The following is an 8,481-nucleotide window of genomic DNA, read 5'->3' as shown; positions in this document are numbered from 1 at the left end:
TAAACTTAAACAATATTGACTGAGAGCAAATAAATTATTATTTTGACAATACGTTTTGCTCACCCCATCATTTCCTCCCACAGTGTTCTGATGAGTGCAGCCTTTCCATTATAATAAATAGAGGTGTATAGGTCACTGAATTGCAGTCTCAATGTGACGATGTTTCTATTGTAATACAGGTGCCATTACGAGGAACATATTCTTTTCTTTTAATGTAATTTTCTGTTATAGGGCTTGAATTGAGTTTTATTTTTTTGACAATGAAACTTCAGCAGCATTAGTACTTAGTAGCGTGAATAATTATCATTGCAACAATGGTACGATTGTGTCATATTCTCTCAGAGCATACAATCGCTTGTTTGGTTATTTGTGTTTTGAGGCCGGTCGCTGTGGCCGCGCGTTTCTAGGCGCTACAGTCTGGAACCGCGCGACCGTTACGGTCGCAGGTTCGAATCTTACCTCGAGCATGGGTGTGTGTCATGTCCGTAGGTTAGTTAGGTTTAAGTAGTTCTAAGTTCTAGGGGACTGATGACCTCAGATGTTAAGTCCCATAGTGCTCAGACCCATTTGAACCATTTGTGTTTTGAGTTCGTGAGTGTGGCGGGCAGCTTGCACGAACGACTCGTGAACCTCTGTCAAACGTTGCAATAGTAGCCAACATCTCGTGGTTTCCCAACATATCATTACGGGGACGTTTCTTCTAGTTTTGACGAGTACTGCGCCTTGTAAGATCTGTGCAAATGCGTTGAATAACGACAACAGTCTTGCCTCCCTTCTCTTTCGACCATGTACTATACCTCAGACATTTCATTTCCCCCACTTACTCTTTTCTTGCACTGTAAAATTTGTGTCCGCAGCTCGTGGTCGTGCGGTAGCGTTCTCGCTTCCCACGCCCGGGTTCCCGGGTTCGATTTCCGGCGGGGTCAGGGAATTTCTCTGCCTCGTGATGACTGGGTGTTGTGTGCTGTCCTTGGGTTAGTTAGGTTTAAGTAGTTCTAAGTTCTAGGGGACTGATGACCATAGATGTTAAGTCCCATAGTGCTCAGAGCCATTTGAACCATTTTTTTTTTTTTTTTTGTAAAATTTGTACCAATCTCCACCCCTTCGAATCATCTGCTTTGTTCTTCAAAATACTCAGAAACGTGTTCCGCTGCACCTCGTCGACAGCTTTTCCCACGTAGATAGACCGCATAGTGTGGCAGATTTTAAAACTAGATTCGTTTTTCGCTTCCTGTTACGAATCGTGTGGCCATCTCGGCTTTAGTAACCTGCCCCTGTATTTTTAACTCGCGACGCAGATCAACACGAAACTGCCGCTGGCGACTTTGGCGGCGCGTGGGACCTGACATTGGCGAGCGGCGGTAAACAGCGGCGTCCTCTGCGGCTGTGACGCAACGCACGGCGCCCTCTGATCCCGCGCCTACTTCCGCTGTCCAGAAAATAGCAGCACGTGCGCATGCGCCTGCGCCCGCAGCCGAGCCGTGGAAACGGCGCCCACCGCGGCCCGCTCGCTTTTTGTCACGTTACGAAACGAGAGAGCTGAGGCAATCAGCTGTTTGGCTCGTTCCATCGGCGCCTTTCTTACCGCCGCCCGTCAATACAAAGCCAGGTGAAACTTCCGACCGGCGGATAAACCTTTTTTTCCAGTTCCAGACGGTAAAAGGCGTCCTGTCCGTTGCTAGGTGGCAACTCCCGTGGCTTTTGCGCTGAATAATTTATTGCTGGTAACCAGTACAACAGAATTTCCAATGTTCTCGAAACTCTGGCAAGAACTACAAAACAAAACAGAAAAAACATATGGAATTCCATCTTTGTCGTTGAGGTTTCTGCAGCAAATTCTAATTTCAGTAAAATCGAAGAAGAAAATTACGTCACCATCTAATGTACGAGTATGTTGAGAAAGTAAGTTTATTAAATTTTTAGATATTTTTTTTTTTCTTTTAGGAAACGCGCATTTGAAAAAGTCACCATCCCGTTCAACGCATGTGCAGAGCCGCGGTACAAGCTTTTTTATGCCTTCGTCGAAGAACTCTCCCATCAACTCATTTCCCCAGTTCAGAACCTCTTTCTACACCAGCTCGTCGGTTGAAAATTTAATTCCATTCATGTGTGTCTTCAAGAAGGTGAAAGGGTGATAATTTGAAGACACCAAGGCAGAGGAAAAAAAGGTTGGTTATAAGCGTGCCAACTAAAAGAGTCCAAGAGTGCCTTGGTGGCTAAGGCTGTGAGAGGACGGTCGTTGCCATGGGAAAAGCACACTTTTCTTGTCAGTATTTTCCTCCTTCTGTTGTGATTCTCACTATACCTATGTGCACTGATGGTTTCTCCTCGATGCAGAAATTCGACCAAATTGATGCCTTTTCATTCCCAATACACCGAGGCCATGATTTTGTTTATTTATTGTCCGAATTAAAGGCTCTCAATATTTTGGTTGGTGGGGAATTGGTGCGACACCACTGTGGCGACTGTCTCTTTGTCTCAATCACTTTAGAGCTCAGAAAATCCTCACCTTCCAATTCAAGTCCCTCAAGAAACACGCGGCCGCTACTGACGTGATTTTTCTCGTGTTGTTCTGGCAGCTGTTTTGGATCCGTCTTGCTCACAGTGTACGCCATCCCAGCGTTTCTGTGGGTGTCTCGTTTTAGAGAGTTCTAGAGAGTTGCGGAAACATCGCAGAAATTTTATCCATCCTCAGTTGGCAGTCTTCAAGAACAGTACCCTCGAATTTTTGGCACTAACTCATTAGTCAATATGGAAGGTCATCTAGTCCTCCGTTCGTCGAGAATAACTGAGCTGCTTCCACTAAACTCCCTACACCACATAATCACATTCGTTCTGTTCATAAAACCTTCGCCGTAAACCGTTTTGGTTTGTGCAAAGTTTTCGGTGGGTGTCAGAAAGCGGACCACAGCACATATCTCTCATTTGGCGGGATTTCTAACATCTTTCACGCAACTGGACACTAAAACATGAGTTTATGTACTACCGTGTCCCTGCGATGCTCTGTCTGGTTAGGGGATGCCCCTCTACCACTCATTGTAGCCAACACTCGAAAAAAAATAAAATAAAAAAAACGCAGCCCGTTATGGCCACAGTACACTTACTTTCCGAATATGCCTCGTAGATTTAAATGCGTAGGGACTTCAGAAAGTAAGTTAGATACGTCGCCTCACGCTGAGTCCATTGCGCAACGAGAGCTGCCTGTTGTCAGCGTTTCTTGCAGACAGTTCTGCTGCGGAAAGGTTAACACGCATCACATTGTGGTAGTGAAACGGAACAGCAACTGCGAATGTACACTATCGCTCAAAAGGTTTTGAACATTAGTGATTTTGAGGTAAAAATGCAAATTGGAATGAGAAGGCCGAGCGGTTCTAGCCGCCACAGTCTGGAACCGCGAGACCGCTACGGTCGCAGATTCGAATCTTGTCTTGGGCATGGATGTGTGTCATGTTCTTAGGTTAGTTAGGTTTAAGTAGATCTAAGTTCTAGGGGACTGATGACCTGAGAAGTTAAGTCCCATAGTGCCCAGAGCCATTTGAACCATTTTTTGGAATGAGAAATGTTAGAAATACTCATAGGTTAGGTCTGATATAATCTTTAATTGAAACAAAATACATGTAGTCAAATTTAACTCTCCTCAAAATAGCTTCCTTTGACTTTAATCACTGCCCTGCACACGCGAGGCATTCTTGCTGTCAGCTTCATCAGGTTTTCCTAGGTGATATGCCGCCATTCCTCTTGTAAATAATTACTATTAAAAACAGTCTTGATCACGATTTATTTAACAAGGTGACCGGTTTCGACCACTACTGTGGTCATCTTCAGACCATTGAGTAGGAACCTCTTTCTGTGATTCTCCAACAGAAAGAGGTTCCTACTCAATGGTCTGAAGATGACCACAGTAGTGGTCGAAACCGGTCACCTTGTTAAATAAATCGTGATCAAGACTGTTTTTAATAGTAATTATTTATAAGACATTGATCAATGCTGTTCCCATAATGCATTCAAAAGTAATTCCTCTTGTAGTCTGGTCCACAGGTGATGAACGTTGGTAGCAGGCCTTGATCTAACTGCTCTATACAAGTGATCCCAAAGTAGTTCAAAAGGATTGCAGTCGGGGGAGTGGGGCGACCAGATCATACTTTTCAGTTCCTTCTTTTTACATGCATTTTCCAAATACGCTTTACACAGCGCTGAAGTATGTTTACGGTCGTTTTCTTGCTATAGGACGAATCCCTTGTGTAGTGGGACGCGAAATTGAAGCGTCACCCCTCCACCAGTGTCAGCCCAGTTTGCAGGTGAATATAGGTTTAATTTAGTTTTTTGTTTATGTATTTTTTGTAATATTGGTAATGGTTGTGAATTGTCTAAAGTTTGTATTTATTTTTTATGTTTCATGTACAGAGAGGGCGGCGCAACGAACGGAGACAGCATCTTCGTTGCCGGGACCAGAGAGAAAATTGCTGGCCACTATACATCGCGGGGCGACAGCCAAAGAGCAACAGAAGATCCTGAAACCGAGTTGTTGCGTCGTGCTTCTAAAAATTGAAAAATTGTGATTTTTTAATGTTTTGTACAACAATGACGTCATAGAAAGTTTAATCATGTGTAAATGTTCAGTTCCGTCTTGTCAAGGCTCAGGTTCACGTCTATATGTATGAAGCTAATAAAGTAGTGTATACTACTATAGGTGATCCGAGAATTTATTTATGAAGAATTATGTGAATGAATTAGTAATCTATTTGACAAGATCATTAATTTTGACAACGTTCATCGCGAGTTTGAGTCTTGAAAGTTTATGCAATGTGGTTCTAATATTTATTAAATCAGATAACTTGCGTTAATATAACTTCTGAGAAGAAACAAAACGACATCTAAATTGAGAAAAAGTTTGCGCAAACCAATTGGACTGAGTGACATAATTCTGCGCATACGACTCAAATGATGATGTTTTAATTACAGTTTCGTTCAAGAACCATTCAGAGACAATTTAAAAAGAGTTTAAATAATTTTAAGTGTGTTGTAACTGACGTAGGTGACGAAGTCTGCACATGGTCATATGTCCAAAGAAAATCATTTATACACAACTTACGTCGTTACACTACACTTGCCAATCGAACGTCTTCCACACGTCTCTGAATGATATTGTATAATGCGACGGTAATCCTCTTTCTCCATTGTTCCGTTTATTTGTACAATATAATCAGTCTTACCGCCCTAAAAACTTCCCCAAACCATGCTTTAATTTTGGAGATACTCAGTGGTGTAACATTCGTTCACGTGGCAACTGGCAAACAAACTACGCTACGCTTGTCCATCCTCTTTTAGACTACTGCTGTGCGGTGTGGGATCCTTAACAGATAGGAGTGACGGAGTACATCGAAAAAGTCCAAAGGAGGGCAGCACGATTTGTATTATCACGAAATATGGGAGGGACGAACCCTCTGCCAGGCACTTAAATGTGATTTGCACAGTATCCATGGAGATGTAGATGTAGATGAAACTTGCATTGCCCTGCGGCAAAAACCTCAAATTTGCATTCGTCAGTGAAAAGTACTTTTTTCCAATGATTTACTGCCCAAATTTCGTGTTGTCTTGCCCAGTGTAGCCTCTTCTGCCTATTAATAGCCGTCAGTAATGGTTTCTTAACCGCCACAAGCCCGTTAAGGTTCATGGTCTGAAGACGGATTTTCACATTACTTACATTCACCGGCTTTTCCGCCGGCCAGTGTGGCCGTGCGGTTAAAGGCGCTTCAGTCTGGAACCGCGTGACCGCTCCGGTCGCAGGTTCGAATCCTGCCTCGGGCATGGATGTGTGTGATGTCCTTAGGTTAGTTAGGTTTAAGTAGTTCTAAGTTCTAGGGGACTGATGACCACAGATGTTAAGTCCCATAGTGCTCAGAGCCATATGAACCATTTTTGAACCGGCTTTTCCCTATTATGGTCTTTGTGACTGCTGTATATTTGTCATTACATTTTGATGTGACCTTCGGCCTGTCCTTTCGTGACAGGTCCATATTCTGGCCAGTATCCGCATGCTTCTGCAAGGTATAATGGACACGTACCAAGGAAATATGTAATTGATGTGTTATCTGTCACATAGTAAGACCGGCTTCACGTAAAGACACAATTGCAGAACGTTTTTCTAACGAAAGCTCATTTCTTCGTCCCATTATCGACTTTTACACTGAGCACACACAGTAATTCACTCTTTGATATCTCGTGCATAAATACAAGCCCCTTTCTTACCTGTAACCGCGTTTACAGATTTGTTGGCGTCATATGAATGCCATGTAGTGAGGAAAGATTATATACTATGACACCACAATACAAAATTAGCGGCATGCACGGCTTGGAACCTGAACAGTATAACAGCGAAAAGTTGCGTTTTGAACGATTTCATTTTTGAAAAGTGGAACATCACTGTTGAACGTTATACTGAGCATGACTCTGGAGAAACAATATAGCTAATTCGTATTTGAATCTGATAACTAGCTATCTTTATCTTACTTTCAGGGCGTTCGAAAATTTTTGAGCGATAGTGTATACCGAAGTCGAAGTACGCGAAATTGTACGATTCTTGTGGAAAAAGTCAAATTCCACAAAGATATACCGTGAACCTCTGGCAGTATATGAATCAAATACAATGTCGCACCCAGCCGTAGTGAAATTGTGGCAACAATTCACCAAGGCCGCATAGACGTGGTTGGTGCTGACTGGTGAGTCCAGACTTTGTGGCAAGCGAATTCCATAATCTGCTAAGTAGAAAGAACGTTTGGCGGGAAAGAAATTTTCCAACGATGAAGACGTTCCTACAACTGTTGTCGAGTGGTTCCGTGGCCAAGGAGCAGATTTCTGCTGTCGAGGAATGGAACGATCGTAGGACGTTCCTATCGATGTTCACAGAGACTTGATGGATGAGCTGGAAAATATTGTCGTGTATCTGTGTCCGTTTGAGCGTAGAGCTGTATTCAATAAAAGTTACGTGGCCTGCCATAATAAAGTGTAACTCACTCGTTCAAGTCCCTCTGTAGATGTTGCCGTTCCGGGCACGTCAATTGGTCCGATCCCATCTCGCAAATTACTGATAATGAATGAAATGTCCTGAAATGAAATGAATTGCTTCATGAAGATGAAATCAATGATGATCCAACGACATGCTATGATATCAGTGCTGTAATATATACCGAACTTGTTACGTAAGCCGTGCTGGCCCCAGCTTATGCGTTGGTTCAAACCTTGACTGTTAATCTGAGTTTGGTTTTTCGTGGTTATTGCGTTTAAGCCGTGGTTCTTCCTCTTTCTACGTGTGTCAGCAGCGGCGTGTATCGATATTCGCACCTTGTACTATCTTTAGTCTGGTGCTTATAGTTTCCGGCTAGCCGGTGTGCGGCAGTCGGTCGGTTGGTGTGGATCAGCCAGGAAATCTCCGCGCGGCGCAGTGGGCCGTGCTCGCTGGCGGTCTCTGCGCAGTGTCGGAGTGTGTGTGAGCTGTTGTTCCGATTGCTGCGAGGTTCGTGGCTCACTGACCCAGGACATCAAAGTTGAGTGGTGATTTAATTACCGAAGCCAGTCTGCTCACATTGTGCCGTTGGTTTCCATGGTTGGCTATTGGGGGTGTTCCCGTGAGCAACAGCGAGTGTTCGAGTCGGCGAAAGTTTGGCCACCATCCGGTGGAGTTTAACTGTATTTTAGTTATTTGAAGTCAAAGTGCATCAGCGGAATTTTCTGCCTTGTGGCCGTTAGCGTTCCGGTTACCTGCCCTGGCCGCTGACGTAAACTTCAGGCAGTGTCCTTTTCTCACCGTGTTGTCACTATGCAACACGTGTGTGTAGTTTTGACAGCTTATGCATACTTGATTGTGGGCGGCTACGCCTATTACGTTTTGGCTTTGGAGTTCCTTGTGGAATGATCGGGCGGAAAGCAAGTCGTCTTGTCGGTGGGTCCGTTGACTGTCTCTTGGTTGCGTCGCCAGCGGATCGGATATAGTTGGGCCGACTACCTGTCTTCCCTAAGCGAACGTTAATATTTCAATTGCAGACCGACCCCCGGAAACTTCGGAGCGCCGCTGGCTGTACTGCCTTTTCTTATTGGTGTTTGATTGTGTATTTTAAGGCTTATAGCCGATGATTTGAATTTGTATTCTTCTAGTTGAGTTTTAAATAATGAGTCTTCAGTCGCTTTAAAACTGAAAGTTCCTTACCTGTCAAGTCTTGCATTGTTTGGGCCTTCAGCCTCATTTAAAATATTTTTTTGGATAAAGCTTAGGACCTTCTGCCTCTTGAAAATTTAATGCAGTTGTGTTTTTCAATAATGGGCCTTCAGCAGCTTTAAAATTTAAATTCCTTACTTGTTAAATCTTGGATTGTTTGGGCCTTCAGCCTCTGTAAAACATTGTTTAAAGATAAAGCTTTGGGCCTTCTGCCTACTAAAAATTATTTTAGTTGTTTTAAATAATTGGCCTTCAGCTGTTTTTTAAAT

The sequence above is a fragment of the Schistocerca americana genome, chromosome 4 (genome assembly GCF_021461395.2).
Source record: "Schistocerca americana isolate TAMUIC-IGC-003095 chromosome 4, iqSchAmer2.1, whole genome shotgun sequence".
Lineage (NCBI taxonomy): Eukaryota > Metazoa > Arthropoda > Insecta > Orthoptera > Acrididae > Schistocerca > Schistocerca americana.
The sequence above is the reverse complement of the archived record's forward strand: the minus strand, read 5'-3'. Positions refer to the sequence as shown.